This window comes from Phodopus roborovskii, unplaced genomic scaffold (genome assembly GCF_943737965.1).
Source record: "Phodopus roborovskii unplaced genomic scaffold, PHOROB, whole genome shotgun sequence".
In the NCBI taxonomy this organism is placed as follows: domain Eukaryota; kingdom Metazoa; phylum Chordata; class Mammalia; order Rodentia; family Cricetidae; genus Phodopus; species Phodopus roborovskii.
This window is the reverse complement of record NW_026126407.1, coordinates 50,892,883-50,915,497: the sequence shown is the minus strand read 5'-3', so window position 1 is coordinate 50,915,497 and position 22,615 is coordinate 50,892,883. Positions and strand designations below refer to the sequence as shown.

Sequence of the window (22,615 nt, the reverse complement as noted above, 5' to 3'; positions counted from 1 at the left end):
TAACTCAGCATGTACCAGTGTTCACCTCTGAGCCTGGAGATGTGAATCCGATCCCTGGAACCCACATGGTAGAAGAGAGCTGACTCTTGCAAGTTATCCTCTGACCTCCTCACATGTGCATACACATGTGCACCGTGCACATACTACATACTAAATAATAAAAAAAAAGAGAGTCATAGCGGGTCATGGTGATGCAAGACTTTAAACACCATACTTATGAGTCAGGGGTGGGAGTATCTCTGAGCTTGAGACCAGAGCAACTTTCAGGACAGCTTGGGCTACACAGAGAAAACTGTCTCAAAAAAAAAAAAAAAAAAAAAAATCAAACTCACACATTAGTAAGTGCTTCCTGTGGATTTGCAGATAAATAACTGATACTTTCATTTCTGCCTTTTCCATCTCCTGCTTTTTGCTTTTCTTACTATATATTACACTGACTAGAATACTTCAAATAATGTCAAACAGAAGCAGGGCCAGCTGTCATTCTTAAGCTGCTCCTGTTCTTGGAGAGGCTGCTTTCTTTTACATTTATTACTGTAGTAGGTTTGCCCAGTGCTCTAAAAGTTATTTATGGATACATTCGTGGTTTGAGGAATTTTGATCTCCTGGAGTGGGAGTTACAAGTGGTTGTAACATGGATGCTGGGGGCCAAACTCAGGTTCCCTGGAACTGAAGCTAGCTAGTGTTCTTAATAACTGAAGTCATCGTACCTGCCCTCTTGCCAGGTACTTAAAAATAGATTAAGGAAATCCATATTCCCAGTTACTTGAAACTATCATCAATAGTTGTCAAATCTGTGTACTGAGATCAATGTATGTAGCTACAATGTATAGACTACAGTTAGTTACACTAGCTGATCTCTCTCCTACCTACAAGGTGCTATAGACTGAACCATGTGTATACCCAACTCTGTTCTCGGCTCCACTTCAGAAAATCGATAATATGATAATAGCCTTGTATTCTGGCACCTTCCAGGTGGGCGCAAGAGGGATTATAAGCTAAGCAGAGCGGTCTCACAGAGCTTTGGGAACACAGGCAGAACACAGACAGGCCCGAATAAGCAGGATTTGCAGAGCAGAGTGTGAGAGGAGGCTTGTGTGCTGAGAGAGAGATGGCTGCAGAGCCTTAAGCCTCTCTCTTAGACACAGAACAAAGGTCCATGGGGCTGGTCAAGGAGCAACTGGATAACTATGGACCCTACTATTCCTGGAACTTGCAGAGGGTTGGGAAACATTTGACTTTGCCCAACTGAAGTGGAAAATCCCTTTTGACATATATAGCATCCAGGAAAAACTTGAAAAGGCCAACCCCAGCAGCCAGGCTGTTTCTAGAGTAAAGTCTACTGAAGATCTTAAGACCGTACTTCAAAAGAGTCAACTGTATCTGCACATAACCTGCCTCCTGACAAATTCTAATGCTCTTAAAAATTATCATGAAGTCTAACAGTCAACAAAGTAGACTTTGCAATAAAACAAACAATAAAATGTAATCTATAATCAGAAGCAAAACCAGTCAATGGACACAGACTCGATGACAAAGGCAGTGTCACCGAGGACAAGGACTTTAAACACGGGCTGGATGTGTTCAAAGATGTAAAAGGAATCATTCACACTTGAGGGGAAAAAATAGAGGATATTTAAAAAATAACTAAGTCAGGTGTGGTGGTGCATACCTGTAATCCCAGCACTCATGAAAAAGGGCAGGAGGGCATTTTGAGGAAGAGGTCTGCTCGATCTACACAGAGAGTTCCAGTCCAGCCAGGAGTATACATAAGTGAGACATGGTCCCAAAACAGCAACAAAAAAAGAAAAGCCAAGCAGATGAAATTGGTGCCACTAAACTCAACAATCTGAATTAATTCCCTGGAACCCAAACGGTAGAGGGAGAACTGACTCCTGCAAGTTGTCTCTGATCGCCACATGTGCATGATGACACTGGAGTGAGTGCCTGTGCACGCACATGCAAAGAATAAGTAACTGACTATAAAACAAAACAAAACAAAAACCACCGTTTATAGCTACAAAATCCAATAATCAAAATGATACACAAGATGGGATTAATACCTGAGAGGGACTATGGAATAGATCAGCAAACTTGGAAACCGTAATGGGTAGCTCCACAGTGGAGTTGAGAAAGTCATGGGACATAACAGAACATGTGTGCAACCAAATCCCAGTCTGAGAACGGAGGTGTGCTGTTGCATGCCTATAATTTCAGCACCCAGGAAGCAAAGGCAGGAAGATGACAGGTTTGGTCCTGCCTGAGCTACACACCACAAAACGTCTCAAAAATATGAAAGAACTGCAACAAGGACAATAAAAAGGTGGAGGGAGGGGAAGGTCAGGGCAGAGATGTATTTGAAGAGAGTAAAGCCGAGTGTTTCCAAACATTTTAAGACACTCAAAGAGCCCCAAACGGCAGAACAGGAAACACACCAAGCCAGTCCAAGCTGGGCCCTACAGAATGGTTCCTGAAAAGAGGGGTGGCAAGAAAAAGAAGGGGTGATCAGGAACGCAACATCAACAACGGTCACATGCCCACCCATGGAGGGGCTTCGAGAAGCATGGCCCTCTGCCCTCAGAGAAATCTGGAAATTTGCATTAAGGATGTGGGACTCCAGATGTGCACATTAAGAAGGAACATTCCATATCATATGTATGTACGTTTGTCCAGAAAACATAATGAGAGTGGGGATTCGTCATACAGCTGTAATTTGGTCACCTATGGCCCCATTACCATTACCAGGTACAAAAGCCTGTAGTCAGCGAGGAAGAGAAAGAACTAACTGCTGAGTGTCAGAAGAAGTTACACACTGCCCTGCGGGTGGGAGAGACACCAGACCAGACTGCTGAAAGCAGGTGGCAAAGAGAAAAAGCTCTGCAAGTTTCAGAGGCATAAAAGAGTCTTTGTGGAAAGAGGAGCAGATCATCCATGACTCCAGGGTTACTTGGACTCCAGGGTTAACGTCTGTAAAGACAAAAACCAAAAGTATCAGTCTTGAATCCTGTAAATCCTGTATCAAGTGGCAAAATCCTTCTAAAAAAAAAAAAAAAAAACCCAAAACAAAAAACCTTTCAAAAGCTGAGATTGTTCCCTGTAGGCTACACTCCAAAGCAGATATCAAGAATGTTCTTCAGATAGAGGGAGATAGTTCCAGAGAAAGACTTGGGTTCACACAAAGGAATTAAGGCCCTGTACTGTAAAATGATTTTCCTAAAAAAAAAAAAAAAAAAAAAAAAAAAGCCATGAGAGTAGAAGGGGCAAGGGGGACAAGCTGGGACAAGAGAGAGTAATGATCTCCTGTGCGTGTGTGTGTGCGTGTGCACACATGTGCACACAATTGCAAGTATGGAAACATCTCAGTGAAAGCCATTTATATAATTAGTGTATGTTAATAGAAACACTTTCTCACTAAAATGTCTTAAAAACCAGGCATGGTGGCTCACACTTGTAATTCCAGCACTTACAAAGCTGAGGCCTAAGATTACTATGAATCTGAGGCCAATCTGAAAGATAGAGTGAGACTTTGTATCAAAAAGCAAAACCAAAACCACCTTACACAGAACATCCCTCACAAGTTTTCTTAAAATGCCCTTTAAGAGCTGTAGCTCTGTGGCAGAGTGTTTGCCTTTATATATATTATATATAATGTATATGTTTTATATATAAAATAACTGCACACACCCGCCTTTAATCCTAGCACTTGGGAGGCAGAGGTATTAGATATTAATTAGAGTTCCAGGCCAGCGTGGTCCACATGAGTTCTAAGACAGTCAAGGCTATGGTTTTTCCTTGAAAACAAAATAAAAGATAACCGCTTCAAGCCTTGCATGATTTCTAGCTGGTGGGAAGTAACCTACAACCACAGCATTAGAAAAAGAAAACATAGAACCCCCATTTCCTAGACTTCCTTGGAAGTTGACACTGGGCACTTTCTATCCAATGGCTCAGGGGCAGAGAGGGTGTGTGTGGTTCTCTAGAGATATAAAGAGAGAGTCAGGCCTCTCCTCCCTCCCTCCCTGCTCCTCCCCACCTGGAGCTCTGGCTGGAGTCTACAGTTATCTTGGATGAAAGCTGGACTTCGGACCTTGGACCTTGATTTTCCTTCTTGGGCAAGGAAAATGCAACAAGAGCTAAAGAACTTAGCTCCCAGACCCCATGGCTCACTGACTCTGAGCTGAGGCTATTGGAGATTTTAGTAGGGAGGGAAGGAATGTATCTTGTTAAGTCGCTGTGTCTTAGAGTATTCCTCTAACCCTCTTCTAACTAATATGGTCAGTTATTTGAAAGAATCAGCTAGTTGGTAAACCCCTGAAGAGATGACTTAGAGAAAGAAAGAGAAAACATTAATAAACACGATGATCATATAAGAAGGGGAAGGAGAGGCTTGTTCTGAACAGCCCTGCCTCAGTGTATGAGAACCTAAGCATAGGCGCTTTGACATACGAAGAGTCAACAAGACAAGTGGGCCCTGAGACTAGGGTCAGAAGGAGGGGCCTCATGAGTGCTGAGGACAGAGGTGAGTTCAGTCCAAGGCAAATGTACCTGGTTTTTCTCCAACTAATATCAAAGATTTCATATGTATTCTTGGCACTGACAGTGTCAAGGTGTGGGCATGTATGACCTCAAGCTTTTGTTTATCTGAGGTGTGCTGGGAAACTGTGCAGAGAAACAGAGCAAGAGTTCACGGAGGCAATCATGATAGTTTGTCAAGATGGCCACAATCAGATGCAGGTGGACGTTGTATAGTGCATCGGCAATTGTAGGAGAGACTGTGAACATGAGAGAAAATGCTTGTCAAAGCCTCTCTCATTCAGAAAAAAATGAACACATTTATAGGGGAAAGTCACTTACAGGAGCTGTGAAGAGAAAGCAACCATCCGTGCATGCATGTTCACAGTATGCAAAAGTGGGGACACACCACATGTTTGTCAGTGAAGGCACAGACAGGTAAACAGAGTGTGGCAGGCATACACACTTGAACATAATTTAGCCTTCAAAGGGAATGAAATTTTGCTTTCTTCTCAGTACTGAGGTAGGAGGATGTCTTGTATTCAGGAATTTGAAACTAGCTTGGGTAACAATAGGGAGATCCTGTCTCAAGACCAGATCAAAACCAACCACAACAAAAAAGCATGCAACAACACGGATATACTGGAGATAATGTGCTGAGTGAAATAATCCAGATATGAACCATTATTATTTACTTGTATGAAATTTCTAGAATGGTCACATTTATGTGACACAGACTGGGTTGGGGCCTCGGCTCACAGGACAAAGTGCTCTCTCTGAAAGACTGAGGACCAGAGTTGAGGTCCTCAGAATCTGTGTACAAGCCAGGTGGGGGTGGGCGTGTGGTCCTCCTGTAATCCCAGCACTCAGGAGGCAGAGACAGGAGATGCTCCGAGAAAGCTGACTAGTTAGATTACCTAAACTCTGCCAGGTCAAGATCTGTGAGAGACTCAGTAAGCAAAGTGGAGAGTAAGTGAGGAAGACACTGCATATCAATTTAGGCTTCCACACTCATGTGAGCACAAATACACATTTGCAACACACAAGAGTTAGAAAGGGGGTGTAGAGATGGTGTTAAGAGCGGGTACTGTGTGCCCCTCAATGTTAAGAGCAGGGACTACTCTTGCAGAGGAGCCAGGTTCAGTTCCCAGCACCCGCTTCAAGTGGTTGTAACCTGTATCCAGCGCCTCCACAGGTACTGCGCTCCCATGCGCATGCCTTACAGGTACACAAAAACACATAATTTATTTATTTGAGAGAAGACAGAGCAGATGTTACCAGGGCCTGGCGGACATTTAGTTTTCATAGGGAGTGTCTGTGTTTGAGAGATGCACAGGTTTGGAGAAGCATGGGAGGGGTAGTTGTGCAATAGTGTGACTATTCAGTGCCACAAAACTGTATACCTAATGATTGCTAAAGCGATAAATTTTATGTTCTATGTACCTTGTACCACAGTGACTGGCTTTCCTTTTTAGGGATTTCGAGCAGAAAGAGTTCTCAGCATTGTCCGGCTTCCATGCTGCTAGAAACAACACTGGCCATGACCTTCTAAAGCATCGAGGCTCTGCCTTCTGTCCTTGTCCCATCTGGGTGCTTAAACACTAGAAGAAAAATGATGCAGAGATAGGACATGATAGCAAGGGCAGGCATAAAGCCAGGGCTGGTGGTGTGTGTCCCTATGATCCCCACGTGCAGGAGGCTGGAGCCACTGGTGTGTCCCTATGATCTCCCACCTCCACCCCCTGCATGCAGGAGGCTGGAGCAAGAGGATTAAAAGAGACCATCTATTCATAGAATAAGAAAGAAGTCCCTAGAACTGACCAACTCTACCTTGTCACCAGCGAGGCTGTAACTCATGGAGTCAGGCAGTGGCATCTGTTTAGTTGCCCCATGTGAGTTAGGCTTTCTGACCAGGTCTCCTGCTCTTGGAGTTTCTATAGGAGTGACATCTGCTTGGCACCAGGCTGAGATCCAGGCTCCAGACAAAGCCACTTCTCACTGCCCACGTTGCAGAACCTATCACTGTATGCTGCCTACCATGACAGTCTAGAGAATTACCTGAGTCTCAGAAATGCACCAGGAATTTACTTTGCAGCATAGCACATTCCAGATCCCTGCTGTTGGGCGCCGGCCGCACCCAGATTCCAGAGGAGAACCTCAGCAGGCTCCTGCAAACCTTCCCCAGCCTCTCAGGTGTGTCTGCCCCGTGACTTTGGCCCAGGTGCTGTCAGGCAGGGATGAGGCTGGCTTCTATACTTCCAAGTGTTCTGGGCAGGAGGTAGAGTTCTTCTCCATCTTAAGTACATTTCTCTAGCTGTCCTGGTTCTATTTTGGAAATAGATACAACCTGGTGAGTCTTACTTTGTCAAGGATTCTCCAGGCGCTTATACTCTGCCATCAATCTTCCGAAGGTTTCCGTTTGACCTCTGAGCCTCCTCTCAACCTGCCTTTCCTGTGGCATTTCCAGATGTTTCCTCTTGTGCCCTGTGCTGTGGTTTCCCTAGCCTGCTCATCCCCCATAGCACAGCCTACATTCTTGCCTGAGATGTTTGTCCCTGTGGCTTCTGGCCACCAATCTTGTGGTGTAAGAGTTATCCAGAGAAACAGAACTAGTAGAGTAAATAGATACATAGATAGGTCTGTGCCTACCCATCCACCCAAATCTATCTATCTATCTATCTATCTATCTATCTATCTATCTATCTATGTATCAATGTATGTGTATATATCTCTATGTATCTATATATGCTATGCATGTGTGTATCTATGTAGGTTATGCATGTACCTATGTATGTATGTATCTATCTATCTATCATCCATCTTCCACCAACCAATATCTAGAAATCTACTACCTGTCATCATCTCTTATCATCTATTTATCTATCATCAAATATCAGTTTATTTAAGGAATTGCCTCTCATGATTGTGGGGTTGGAGCTCACAGTTGGTGTTATAGCCATCAGTCTGGAGGTAGAATATCTTCTTCTTCAGAGACCCAGTCTTTTTCTCTTGGTACTTTTAACTGATTGGATGAGGCCCACCTACAGTATGGAAAAATGACCTACTTTATTCAAAGTATAACAATTTAAGTGTTATTTCCTTCTAAAAACAACAAAAACAAAACCAAAGCAAAACAAACAAACAACAAACTCTGAAACTCCCATAGAGCCTTGTAGACTGGTGTTTGACTAAACAGCCAGGTTGCAGCCTGACCTAGCAGATGCATGAAATTAACCATTACAGGCTCCTGCAGTGTTTATCTCAAGGGTGCTTGGCTCACACCTGCCAGTAGTAGTTAGGTATTTGCCACACACCAGGTACTGCACTCCATCTCTCTTTGGTTGATTTGATTGAATCCCCACAATAGCCCGATGGTACAGGTCATGTTGCCAACCTCAGTTTACAGAGAAGAGAGCTAAGGTTAGGTGAGGTTGAATTACTAGACCAAGATTGCACAGTAAGCCGAGGATCTGAGGTCTGAGGTCAAGGGCTACCACTGCTTTCGCTGCCTCTTCCAGAGTCTACAGAGACTATAACCCGAAGTTATAGCACTATTTAACTTGCAGGCCTTTGAGGCAGTTTTCCATTGTCTGTCCATGTCCTTTTTCTTCTCGTTCCAACAATGGTAGGTTTGTTGAATGTGAATAAAGCCCCAGATCGCATGTGGCCTGGTAACTTTGACATCTCTTCTTCGCTCCAACTTCAGTAACCAGGCATTCATGCAGAGCCCCTGTCCCTGGCTGGCACCACCGGGTCCTGAGTCCTTCCAGCCTCAGCTGATAAGGAGTTGGGAGGTAGCCTGACTCTGGATTGAGAAGTCAAATGAGGTTAGCCCCAGGAGGGCACTGTGGCCTGGCGGCAAAGACCATTAGTGCAGTCCCCGCCCTCCTGCCCGCTTGCCCTGGATAACTAAGTTGCTCAGGAATGTGACTTAAGCCCAGTCTTAGGAACCCTGCCCTGAGCCTCTTCCCCTGAGCTCTTTCTCCAGCCTCTCTGACCCTCACAAACCACTACTTTCATACTGGTTGCTCCAAAAGCCAGCATGCTGGCCCTGTTTCTCAGCCTTGGCCTCAGGGGATGGAAGCTGCGTTCTCACTGCCAGCCCCACCAAGATCTGGCCTGAGGGACAGAGTGACTCTGTGGGCTTAAGTCAGCCTTTTCCTTTAAGTAAATTGGATAGTGTCTCTCACGAAAAAATATGCCCATCTCCTAACTCTTGGTACCTGCTCTTATAATCTTATTTGGAAAAGATGTTTGGACATACAATAAACCCAAGGCTCTAGTGACAGTTCATTCTCTCCCTTCTGTACTCTCTCTCTTCCACATTTGACCAGAATGTCAACCTTAGTTCCTCAGCTTGCCATGCAAGCTCATGGAGCTTATGTGCAGCCCAGGCTGCTCAGATTTGCTAGGTAGCTAAGCATGACCTTCAACTTCTGACCTTCCTGTCTCCATGCCTCTGGTGATATGACCACAGCATGCCTGCATTTATGTTGTGCTTTGTGCATTTGTGCACAATAGGCAAGCACTCTACTGACTCAGCTGCACCCCAGAGTGCAGGAGCTCTTTTTTTATTATTTGTGATTTGGTGGGACAGAACTCACTAAGCAGCCTGGCTGAGCTGCAGTTCCCAGTGATCCACCTGCCTCTGCCTCCTGAGTGCTGGGATTGAAAGAATATACCACCATACCTAGCCCACAGGTATCCTTTTGAAAGGGAGGTATGGCAGGCCATATGTGAACAGGTAGATATGAAAGGTAGACTGAGAGGGACTAGAGGCTGGAGAGGCAAGGAAGTGTCCTGTAGAGCCTGTGGAGAGAACCTTTATTAGAGGAAGGGGTTCTTCCCCTGGAGTCCACTCGGCTTTAGACTTCTGGCTCCAGAGCTGTGGGTGAATATGTGTTTTTTGTTGTAAGCTGTCCACTTGTGTTAATCTGTTAGCTGTCCTAACATAGTAACACCCCTCACCACAGGCCCGGGGTTAAGAGAAGCAAGACCTGCTCAGTGCTGCCTGGCCTGGCTCTGCCCTGCCCTGTGAACCAGTTTGGACTAGTATGTTTCTTAGCTGTGTATAGCACTTGTATGTACCAGGTACCCAATTAAAAAATGAGTGGACTTAAACCAGAAGAGGTAGAAGTAAATAGAATGCAGCTGTGGTGAAGGTGGTCTTCCAGAACTCTGAGTTCAAGTTCTTCTAGGATTTGTTGGCCAGATTCCGGATTCCTTGAAGAACGGAGGGGGATTGAAAATAATTATAGCAAGGGGGAGCTCATGGACCCCAGACTGACAGCTGGGAAACCAGCATAGGACCGACCCAGACCCCCTGAATGTGGGTCTCAGTTAGGAGGCCTGGGCAGTCTAAGGGACCTCTGACAGTGGAACCAGGATATATCCCTGGTGCACGAAAGGACTTTGGGAGCACATTCCCTATGGAAGGACACAACAGGGATCGATATGTAAAATAAGAAAAATAAAATAAAAAAATATCAAAAAAAAAAAAAAAAAAGAAAGAAAGAAAGGAAGGAAGGAAGGACGGAAGGACGGAAGGAAGAAAAGAATTATAGATGGACAATGGCAGGCACAGAATAGGTGACTATAAATGGTGGCTGTTGCTCTCAGGTAGAGAAGAGAAACACATGGGGCTAGGAGACCTGGATTCTGGGCCTGGATATATCACAACATGGCCGTGGCCTTAGGGAGTCATTTCTAAGAGCTCTGAGTCTCAGTACCTGCGTCTGTGTCTCCACTTCAGGGCCTAGATTGTCCTGTCCTCCCATCACAAGCCTGTTCTTAGGAAGGAGGTTCGATATGAGCCTCTCCCAATCCTGCTCACCAGGACTGTGTGTGTCCTCATTCATCATGCAGTTATTATCTGTGTCCCAGTGTGTTTTGTCCTTGGAATCTTTAAGAGAGCCTCGTATAATCTGAGTCAGGGGAAGGGGCAAAGAGGAAGGTCTAAGGTTCTCAGTGTGGCCTGGATTTAAATTATGCTTGAAGAAACATGCCTCTCAGGCTGGAGAGAGGGTACAGTTTCAGGGAACCTGATTTAATCTCATAACCATCTGCAACTCCAGTTCCAGGGGATCCAGTGGCCTCTTCTCTCCTCCATAGGTACCAGCTGCACACGTCCATATACATACACACAGGCAACACATCCATATACATAAAATAAATAAATTTGAAAATAAAAACTTGGCTCCAAAATGGAGTGGTTGAAACTGTAAACATACATAATCTCTGTTTTTCAGTCCACAGTTAACTTTTTTTCTTTCTTAAAGATTTGTCTTTATTATTTTTTATTATATGCATGTGTATGTCTTAGGATTTTTATTGCTGTGAAGAGACATCATGAACACATCAACTTTTTTTTTCTTACCTTCTTGGTGGCATCTTTTGAAGTGCACCATTTTTTTTTTTTAACTTTACATACCAATCCCAGTTCCCCCTCCATCCCCTTCTCCCACTGCCCCCATCTTCTCCCCTATTCTACCCCCCATCTGCTCCTCAGAGAGGGTAAGGTCTCCCACGGGGAGTCAGTGAAGTCTGTCTCATCAATATGTTGAGGTAGCCCCAAGGTCCTCCCTCCTGTGTCTAGGCTGAGCAAGGTTTCTCTTCATAGGGAATGGGCTCCAAAAAGTCAGTTCATGCACTAGGGATAAATCCTGGTCCCACTGCCAGGGCCCCACAAACTACCCAAGCCATCCACTGTCACCTGCATCCAGGGGCCTAGTTTGGTCCTATGTAAGTTCCCCAGCACAGCAATACTTATAAGGAAAACATTTCATTGAGGGGGCTGGCTTACAGTTTCAGAGGTTTAGTCCATCATCATCATGGCGGGGAGCATGGCGTGCAGGCAGATGGCGCTGGAGCAGAGAGTGCTACATCTTTCAGGAAACAGGAAGTCAGCTGAGACACTGGGCAGTATCCTGAGCATAAGAAACCTCAAAGCCCTCTCCCACAGTGACACATTTCCTCCAACAACCCTTACCCACCCCAACAAAGCCACACCTCCTAATAATGCCACTCCCTGTGAGATTATGGGAGCCAATTACATTCAAAATGCCACAGTGTACATTCTGCATCGGTGTCTGTAAACATGAGTACTGGTGCCTGTGGAGGCCAGAAATGTCAGCTTTTCTGGTGTTAAATTTACAGACAGTTGTGATCTGTTGATGTGATTGCTGGAGTTTAAACCCAGGTCCTCTGGAAGAGCAAGCAGCATGTGCTCTTAACCACTGGGCCGTCTCTCCAGGTCCATCAGCACAGAATTTCGCATCTGGAGTCTTCATTTGTCGCCCTCTGTCTCTCCTACTCCGATCATCAGCTGACTTCTTACAGCAGCTGTCGGGAGAGACCCTTGTCTAAGAGCCAGCTCACCTTGGCACCAGCCCTTCCTGTACCCTATGTGTGTATGTCTGGACATTGAGCCACAGTTAAGCTACACATAATGTTTTCAAGAAGGAGAATATGACCAGCCACTGCCTTGTAGCTGCTCAGAGGCCTAGGGAGCCACACGCACCCTGAATCTTAAATGGCTTTATGGTGAATTGCAGGTCAGCTCCAGGCTGCTAGAACACAGAAGAGGGTTTGCCCTGGACATGAGAAAGCAAGCTTCCCACAGCAGTTTTTCTGGGGCCATTCCCACGAATCTCAAGAACTTGATATTCCTGTTCCCCAAAATTCCTGGTTACAGAGGGGCGAAGTAAGGAGAGGCTATCATTTCCGAAATGAAGACTGCTTCCCCTCCCTGGGACCTGGGGCAATGCTTGTGATGGTCATAGAGGGGCCTTCACCTTCCAGGTGTGCAGGTGGTTGTTTCCCAAAATATTCCCTGAATATTCTGGGCTATGATTCTTCCCCTCCTCCTTCTCTGGAAAACCATAAACAACAACAGAAATACGCTACCATAGTTGCTTTCTTAGGGGTGTCAGGGAAGTGGATTCTGTGTAATCCTAGCTTTCAAACACCATCTTTCCCCACTGTGTCTTCACATCTTCCCTAACCCTATCTGTGACCAATTTCTTCTTATGAAGCCACTCCTTTCGGTTAGGGCCACTCCAATGACCTCACCTCTTCAAAGACCCTCAGTGCTGAGATTCAGATGAACTTGGAGGTAATGTGATCCAGTCCATCTTAACACTGTAATGTTTAAGTGGGTGGCTGAGTGGTGTTAAGTATGTTATGTTCACATTGTTGTGTATAACTGTCACCATCATCCATCTCTGAAATGAGGCCAAGGCCAGACACCAGAACCATGGAGGAGTAACTTTGTGAGCCTTGTCTATGGTGAACTGTGGATGATTGTGGTGAATGGAGCCTTCACTCTGGTAGTCATGGTAGTGGAGTCTTCCGGTCTGTCAAGGACTCTCATGATGCTTCTATTGGAATTTGACACTGGTTCAGTGGTAATGTCAATGCTGTGAGGATTGGTGCACCCCAAATTGGTGGTAGCTTCACATTGTCAAGGAGCCTGTTTTCCATCCTTGATGGCAGCCTGATGTGGCTGCAAGGTGAGGAAGACCCCTGGAACTCCATCAGCAGTGGGCACTGACCTGCACTGTGCTGGCTGCTTGCAGTGATCTGCTGGCAATGGATGGGCTTCACAATGAAGGGAGTACACTGCTGGTCCTCATCAAGGGTGTTGGCACCCTCCTCGCCTGTTATTCTGCCCAGCTGGTCTGCAACACACCGCATTCCTGCAGGACATAAAGAAGGAGCCTGGCCCAGGTTACCCCTATCAGCTGGGGAAGTCACACTGCCACAGTGTGAGCTGCTCTTCATTTCTCTCCCAGACCATCTTCCTGCAAAGGAGAACTGGCCCCTACATAGTCCTGACACCCTGTACTCTACTTCCTCGTTCTGTGGTAGGGGTAGGGTGCCCAGAGACCTCATCCCATGATTCCCCATTTTAGTCTCTCAGGGCACCACAGCTTTACAAATGTAACGAGCTCTCATCCTAGAGCCTTCCTGTGACACTCCGATGAGTATAAAGCCAGTTTTGAAATATCAAAAACAAAACAAAAACTGAAATTATACCAGTTAAGTAACTCGCTGTCTCCTCCCCAGCCCTTGGCAACCACCATTATGTTTTCTGTCTCTGAGTATGTATCTCACATAAGAGGAGTGTGTGTGTGTGTGTGTGTGTGTGTGTGTGTGTGTGTGTTTGTCCATGCATACACATACGTGTGTGTGTGCACAAGCACAGATGTTCATTCTTTTGCTTAGCATAATGTCCTCAAGGTTTATCAGTGTAGTAGTGTCAGAATTTCTCTCTCTTTTTTTTTTTTTTTTTTTTTTTTTTTTTTTTTTTTTTTTTTTTTGGTTTATGAGACAGGGTTTCTTTTTATAGCCTTGGCTGTCCTGAAACTAGCTTTGTAGATCAAGATAGCTTCAAACTCACAGAGATCTCCCTATATCTTCCTCTGAGTGCAGGGATTGAAGGTGTGTGCCACCATTGCCCAATTCAGTTGAATCTTAAATTATGGTGAATTTATCTTCATGGTGGCAGGATGTGGTGGATGGTTCCTGAAAAAACTCTAGGTATCAGGTGCCATTCCAAAGACCAAGATTTTCTTCTTTTATGAAGCTACAAAACAAAATCTGGTATTTTCTAAAGTGTCAAAGACATAGCTTAAAAGAAGATCTCTTGTTTTTAATTGGAGAGTTAATGCCCAAAGAGCACCAGGGTATACGGCTCTTCCAAGCCCTGGTTCCCTGGACTGGGCTGAGCAGAAGGCTCTACGTAGTGTTTTAGTGTAGGAAGGAATTCACTCAGCCCTCATCGTACTTCCAAGATGCCATGGGCTGGGCCAGAAGAAGCTTGGGTCAAGTGTGCAGTCCCTGTGGAGAGAGACCCTGTGATGCAGCAGGGTCCTTGGAGAAAGCAGAATGAATCTCAAACTTGCAGTTGCCAATGTCTATTAGAGTCTCTTGGTTTCTTTTTTAGTTGTAGTTGTTTCTCTACAAATGGGAAAATGGGTGCCCTATGCTAAATAAATAAATAAGTAAATAAATAAATAAATAAATGACGCAGGATTCAAAGAAGGAAAGATGGAAAGTGGCCCCTGGAGAACCTATATCCAGCTTATGGATTGATTCTGTACTTGACCCTGGGCATAGATGTATTAGGTGCTCTGGCTAATACACTCCACACATGGTCACGAAATGCTGGTGCAGGAGGATCTGTGAAACCATTCAGTCCCCACCTCCAGCCATCTGCTCAACTCCTTCCTGGTATACACTCCATTTGGGGAAGACAGGATTCTTTTCAGAGTGATGCAGAGTACTGGAGGACAACCCTGTCTGATTCTGTAGTGCAGGACCCAGTGATATTCCTCAGATGTATGTCTTTCTCAGCAGCACTGTAAATTGCTAGAGAAGACACACATCTACCCATTGCTGTGATCAAATAGATCCGGATGGAAATCAAGGCCTGGAGACCGGCTGGCTCCTCCCAAGTTAGCTGTCTTATAGCTGTGGTTGTGAATTCACAGATGCTGTCTCACATGACATAATTGTTCCCAGAAAAATATAAGTTTATGGCCATCAAGAGCCCAAGAGCAGTTAAGTGGGTACAAAGAATTCTCAGCTGGTCAAGAAAATGGCTTGGAAACATCCTGGAGTCTTAGGTAGGCCTCTGCTGCTCATTTCTCATGGAAAGGCTGGCTTTACTCCACACAGCCTCCTCTACATTGCCGCAACAGTGCTCTTGAAAGAACTGTGTGCACATATATTTGTGCAGGCACACTACATGTTCAGGCTGGAGGACGATGTCAGATATTGTCCTCTATTGCTCTCCATGTTAATTTTCAGACTGAACTGAATCTGCCTGTCTCTGTTCCTCAGTGTTGAGGTTACAGGCATGCATGGCCACACCCTGCTCTTATGTGCATGCTGGGGATTCAAACTCAGTTCCTCATTCTTGCACAGCAAATGCTGTTACCCACCAAGCTATCTCCCTGTCTATGGCTTGTTGTTTTGTTGTTGAAATTATTTTGAGACAAGGTCTTATTATAGCCTAGGCTGACCTGGATTCTGTTTGCCCAGCCTCCCTAGTGCTGGGATTACAGGCATGCACCACCATGTCTGGCAAAGCTGGCTTTCTATCATGACTCATGTAAGATTCCTGTCGGAACATTAGAGCATAATGAATGCATTGGGATAGCAGAGATCTTCAGAGAGAACTAAAATGGTTGTGTGCAGCCAGAAACTTCCATTATCTCAGATGTCACTTATTGTGAATGTCATTGTGTACTTTCTCTTGGAGTTATTCTGTATTCAAAATGCTTGTTGGCATTGACTCATATTTTTTTCTGGCTTGTGAACATATATTTGAGTAATGTTAATGATTATTTTATATTACCATGTGCCCAATGTAGATATGCATCTTAATAACAAATCTTCAGGCTTCTATCACAGTGGGGTATTCAGGTGCATCATAGTAGATGTAGCAGCCTCTGTAAATGATGGTCCTAAATAAGGATTGAAGTGCTTCCAAAGAACTGGTCTGCATACATGGAATTTATGTGCATGCATGCCAGAAGTTAATGATAGCTGTCCTCCTGCACCCTCTGCACCTTTATTTTTAAAGCAAGCTGCCTCACTAAGCCTGGAACCTACCAGCCTGTCTAGGCTGGCTGACCATGCCACAGGGATCTTCCTGTTTCTGTCTCCCCAAAGTTGGGATTGCAGGCACACATACACACACCTACACCATTGCTCAGCTTCTCATGTGGGTACTGGAGTGGAACTTGGGTCTTCGTGCCTGCTTGGCAGGCACTTTTCCAGCTGCTAACTAAAGGTTTAGATGTTGCAGATTAAGATCACCATCTGCCCTTTACAGCTGAGTGGCAGGGGGATGGGAGAGGTTTTTTTTTTTTTTTTTCTCAAAAATATGATTAATCCAAGGATAAGAACCTGCAGATATTGACAAGGGGGTGGGAACATTTGGAAGCAGAAAGAACTGAGTAATCACTATAGCTAGTTTCAGAAAGAGAAAACAGAACAGAGGAATCATCAAAGACACAATTCAAGAAAATTTTCCTGAGTAAGGACTGACTGAAAGAAACCAGCAAGTACCTGACACACAGATGGAAACAGACCCGCCCCCACCTCCAATGCACACCCAAGAGGAGCTGGTGAAACTTTACAATGGCAGGGAGAACTTAAGAGAGAAAAACAGCAAGTTCCAGAGCAAGGGTCAAGAGTCTTGCACGGGAGCTCACAGCACCAACCCAGCAATCTACAAGATACTTGGCAGCTCAATAGTGTAGGCAAAGAATTTTATTTTTTTAGCTCCAAATCTTTGCCTGTAAAATGGGTGCAGCATTGTGTAACTGGAGTTTCAGTTCAGGGCCCTTCAGAGCTTTTCTGAAAAAAGTGGGCAGAATCTCCTTGTCTTGCCTCCAAGGAGTCAATACCCTGTGATATTCTTGGGAACTTCAAAGCCCTTGAGCTTTTACAATGCTGAGGGTCTGCTCTAATCTGCTGTTAAGTGGGGGGATTACCACCCACCTCTCCTTTATCTACTCTGGTTAGAAGGGTCACACAACACTTCTTTATAGTTCAGGCTCTTGTGGTTTGAAGTGAAATGGCTTGTGTTAGATATCTGAGGCTCCCATCCCATAATAAATTGTCCACAATTTAGGTTGCTTAGAACAAGAATAGTTTATTCCCTTATAGTTTTAGAGGTCTGGATTCTGAAATCAGAGTGCCAGTGGGCATGCTCCTTTGTGTGTGTGTGTGTGTCTGTGTGGTGTATTTTGTTTGTTCAGATAGGGTCTTGTTGATGCAGTCTTGAATTGCCGGGACTCAGGGAAATCCTCCTGCCTTAGCCTTCCCAGTACTGGGATTGCAGGTGTGAACTATAATATAATACCTGGCAACACGTGCCTTCTGAATGTTGTAGGGGAAGCTCTTCTTTGCCTCTTCTGCTTCTGGTAGCTCCTGGCAGTAATTACTTTATCCCTGCTTCCATCCTTACATGACCTTTCCCCTACTTTTCTTGTAAGGACACTTGGATTTAAGATGACCCTGATCCAGGATAACTTAATCATTAATTACAGGTGCAAAGACCCCATGTCCAAGCCAGGCTTGGTGGCATGTGATAGCAACACTCAGAAGGTGTAGATAGGATTGTAAATTTGAGGACAACCTGCACAGGAAGGCCCTGTCACATGCACATATCAACTCCACATCCACTCTATTTCCAAGCCTAATCAAATCTTGAGTTCTCTGTGGACACAAAGTTTTAAGGATACTGTCCAAATGTTACATAGCTCCTATAGTTTCTTGTATTCATTTTCTGCTTTGTCACTGTCAGCCGTGGATGGGATGAAAAGAGCTTAACAAACATCCATCAGGAGCGAGCCCAGGTGACAATCTGAGTGATGAGAATCAAGCAGCTCCTCCTTATTTCAAAATGCAGCCACCTAGGAGGTTTGTCTTCCCTGCTCTAGGAGATGGCAAATGCCCATCCCAAATTTAAGTTTTGGGTTCAGAGCAAAGCCTCAAGTGTAGGTAGAGAGGAGCTGCAAACTCATGGATATTATATAAGGTGTTACTTATCCTACTTATTAAAAACAGCTGAGTCCAGGTTATAGCGACACATGCTTGGATTCCCAGCACTTGGGAGGCAGAGGCAAAAATTTAAGAATCATAAGCTTCATGGCGAATTCAAGGCCATCCTGAGCTACCAGGGACCCTGTCTCAAAAGACTGGTAATAATAATAACACCAAGTCAGGCAGTGGTGGCACATGCCTTTAGTCCTAGCATACTTGGGAGGCAGAGGCGGGAGGATCTCTGTGAGTTTGAGGCCAGCCTGGTCTACAGAGTGAGTTCTAGAACAGGCTCCAAAGCTATACAGAGAATCTCTGTCTCAAACAAACACACAAACAAACAAAACAAAACAAAAACAAAAACACCCAAAAACTAAAAACCAGACAACAACAAAAACAAACAAAAATAAGGGAGTCAAAAGTAATTACTTTATAATGTATTAATTCACTGAAGACTTGTTGGGTGATATCCATAGCTAATTTGAATACTCCTGGACTATGAGGGAACCTGCAAAAGATTTGGGTGGTCTGCAATCAATCTTCTTTACTTCCCTGGAAAAACTGGCCCTGTCAATGTGAAGGCAACTATACAAGACTCATGGCCACCACCTTGACCAGGAAGTCAATGATGGAAAAGCATGGCAGGATCCTAGAAACTCACCCTCATCAGTTGTACTCATAACTTGTATTTGCAGCCTTAGACAGGACTCAATAGAAGCAAGAGAATCTCATCTTCCAGTGGTTGTTTCTCCAAGATTGTTGCCCACTTAGCCACTAAAATAACATGAGTACTGCTAAGATTCGGGATCTGTCATGAGGACAATGGCCAGAACTAAATCAACAAGCTGCTTCTCTCAGCACACTGTCTCTCTCTGTGTCTGCCCCCCCCTCTCTCTCCCTCCCTCTCTCTCTGTATGCCTGTGTGTAGCTACATGTGTGTGGAGCCCAGAAGTTGATGTCAGGTTTCTTCTTTAGTCACTCTCTACTTTTAGTGTAGAGACAGGGTCTCTCACTAAACCTGGAACTCATCAGTTTGTCAAGGCTAGCTGTCTAGTGAACCCCAGGAATCTTTCTGCTTCTGCCTCCCCAGTGTTGGGATTATAGCTGTGTCCCCTCCCTCACTTCATGTGGGTTCACTCTCATGCTTGCATGGCAAGCATTTTACTGACTGAGCCATCTCCCAGCCTCTGTGTGACTTCTGATGCCCTGAATAGGAAAACTTGCAAACGAGAGAAAGTGAGAATTAGAGACTGGCTCTCTGTAATTGTTTGCAGAGTTTGTGCAAACACATTTTGATTCATACTGGGTCAGAAGGAACATTCAGAGTGAATCTGGAATGGAGAGAGCCTTTTGGAGAAAGTCACATCTATCCCATACATCCTGGGTATGAAGGTCTTTGTATTTTGTGGAGGTGGAGAAGACGGACCCTTCTGTGGGTCCCTCTGGTTTTTGACATTATGACAATATGATTAATATTTTCTGTAGAACTCTCTGTTATATTCAGTCTGTCTCCGAGCAGAGTTGATTTTGACTTCATAACCCAATCATCCTCCCATGGCTTATTAAAAATTTGGATGGCACATTACTGTGCTCCAGGGCTTGGTGCACGGTGCTGATGCCATATCCCCAGTCCACAAGGGCTTACAGAATGGTTCACACCCTATCCTGGAGGTCAGGACATCTCTGGCAGCTTATAGGTTTCAACAGAAGTGTCAGCAGCAGGGAATGAAGTGTCACTGCTTCAGAAACATATAAGGGAGAAGGAATGACACAAATGTGCTCATTACCCATGTGTAACAACCTGGCAAGGTGAATTGAGGATTTCAAAAGTTGCCACAGGTGGTGGGTGGTTTAAAATGGTTTGTGGGAGGCAAGGAAAAGTGCAGACAGGTGAATGGCAGAATCCAGGCAGTGGTTCTCAACCTTCCTAATGCTGCAACCCTTTAATACAGTTCCTCATGTTGTGCTGGTCCCCAGCCATACAATTATTTTGTTGCTACTGCTATGAATCATAATGTAAATATCCGTGTTTTCCGGAAGTTTTAGGTGACCCTTGTGAAAGGGTCCTTCCACCCACAGGTTGAGAACCACTGGTTCAAGGTGATCAGGAAGCGAGGGCAGCAATGCACTAAGAGAGAAAATGGACACGTTGAACCTGTCGTCAAGGATGCCTCACCAGGGTGGGTTGAGAGATGAGATAGGCAATGATTAACCTGGGTCACAGTGAGGTTCAAGAGTATCATGGCTTCCAAAGTCTGAGGCTTGGTTTTTAAATATGAACTTATTATTGCCTTTTGTGAGAATTTAGGCATGTTACTGTCTAGTCCCGATCTCATGTCTCTAAATGAGAGACAACAATAGGGGGTTGTGGGTCAAGAACAAATAGGTTACAATGGAAAGTGTCCATTGATCTCTGACACGTCAACACTCAGATCAGTGTTAGCTGCCCAGTATTGCTGCTAGTTTTTGCCATGCACTGGAGTTTTCCAAACCTCAGATACACAAGGCATTTAGCTGATGCTCAATAAGCATTCATTTTTATCTTTAGCTTTGTTGTAAAATAATTTTAGAGATAGAAAAACGTTGTAAAAATACTAGGGGGTTCTCTCATAACCTACATCCAGCTTCCCCTAATGTTAATGTCTTAGGTAACCATAGGACAGCAGAATGCTATTGAATAAACTGCATACCTCACCAGCTGCCTTCTGTCTTTCCCTGTCCTACTTTTCTCTTTAGTAACCACTCCTAACTTGAGACAATGCCTTTGGCTCTGTGTTTTGTGACCCTGGCACTGTTGAAGAGCACTGGACAATTTTGTTGTGGGTTATGTCTTAGATTGAGTTCCTTTCTCAGACATTTTCTCATAAGTAGGAGGGGATTTTGCATTTTGGGCTTGTACATATCAGCAACTACACATTTACTTAAAACAATCCTATTTGTTTATTTGCAGTACATACAACATAAAATGTATCATTTATGCAGTTTTAACTTATCATTAAAGTAATTCAAGGGCACTAGTATACATAGCATATAACTACTATGGAATTCAATTCAGGGGGTTGTGTCCCCACTAGGTCCAGACTTCTTTACCACTCAAAGAAAAGCACAGTCTTGGAAATGTAGAAAGTATCCAGTTCATCATACAACTGCTGGCATCCACCAGTGGCTTTGCATGTTCTGGACATTTCACATTAATTCAGCAACACATGTGGCCTCTTGTGTTTGCTTTGTTTCACTCAGCATGTTTCAGAGGTTGGCAAGTGTACTTCATCAATTTTTATAGTCAAATAATATTCCATTGTATAGTTGGTCCATATATTACTTTCCTATTTTCACAGGGAAACTGGTGTGGACTCCTGGGATAGGCCTGGGAGGTCGGGGAGGGAAAGAAAAGTCCCCTTGACTGATAGGAAAGCGCTGTAATGTGTGTGGTCCAGGGAATATAGGATTGTGTTTATTCGGGGCAGAGTTTACACAGATCAGTGAAGAACTTGGTCGTGGGAAGCTGGCTTCTTTTAGTTTCCCTTGTGGAGAGGGAAAAAACAGTTGTTCATAAGGAGGATGAGAGGTGTTCAGGGATAGGAAGATAAACTTCCTCAGGGCTTGGTTCTCAGTGGCACTACACTTTAGAGGCCACCAGAGGCACTTGGCTGGCAATGGTCATCTCCATCCCCATCCCAGCCTCCCCAAGTTCAGAGGGGCCTAGCGCCACTGGGAACACACATTCACTGCCGGCAGAAGGGGAGCCACAATCAGGCAAAGCCAGTGGCTGAAAACTTGGATGTATCCAAAAGGTAAACTGGGCTCAGATGCTTCCTGTGCCGACCTGGAGACCGAGCTGCGGGATAAGCAGTCGGAGGCACCCAAGGCCTCTAAAGGAGGCAAAAGCCGAGTGCCCAGAGCAGGCAGCCCAGGCGCCGAGCGGCCCGGGGCGGAGGGCGGAGCCCAGAGCGCGTCCGCCCCGCCCCGCTGCAGCCCCGAGCCCGGTGCGCGTTCCTAGGCGGGGCGGCGCGCTGCCTGTGCGCGTAGCCCGGACCCGGCGGTGGCGTGCGCGGGCCGCGCGTGCGCGCTGCGGCGGGGAGAGGGGCGGCGCGGGCGCGCGTCTGTCAGTGACAGCGGGAGGGGGAGGGGGCCGGAGATGGTGGCGGCGGCGGCGGCGGCGGCGGCTGCGGCGGCTGCTCTTCCGACATGAGGCAGCGGCTGCGGGAGGGCTGGCGGCGGGCGCAGCCGCAGCGGCATCTGTAGCTCAGGGCCCCTGGGGCGTGGGCGCGGCGCGCAGGCGACCGGCGTGCGGGCCGGCCGGCGTCGCGGGAGTCGCTCTGCGGCAGCCGCACCGGGTCCTCGGAGGGGCCCGCGCAGTACCCCGAGCTCGGCCCTGGGCGGAGGTGCGGCGCGTTCGGCTGCGGGCAGCAGGCCGCTCACACGGGGGCCCCTCGGGCTCCGCAAGCTCGCGGGCTGGGGCGCGGGCCAGGGTAGCCCGCTGGTGCTCAGAGGCGCGGGGACAGGACGCGGCAGGAGCCGCAGGTCGGCCCGCGCGCTTTGACGC

General features: G+C 45.8%; 1 protein-coding gene across 1 annotated transcript in view; it reads left to right on the top strand.

The window, feature by feature from the left end:
- The first annotated feature begins 6,846 nt into the window (after positions 1-6,846).
- Positions 6,847-22,615, top strand: part of Adcy9 (adenylate cyclase 9) — a 130,207-nt gene continuing 114,438 nt past the window's right edge. The window contains exon 1 of the mRNA XM_051181316.1: positions 6,847-6,862. The gene's annotated coding sequence lies outside the window, so the exon portion shown is untranslated. The remainder of the gene's footprint in view (positions 6,863-22,615) is intronic.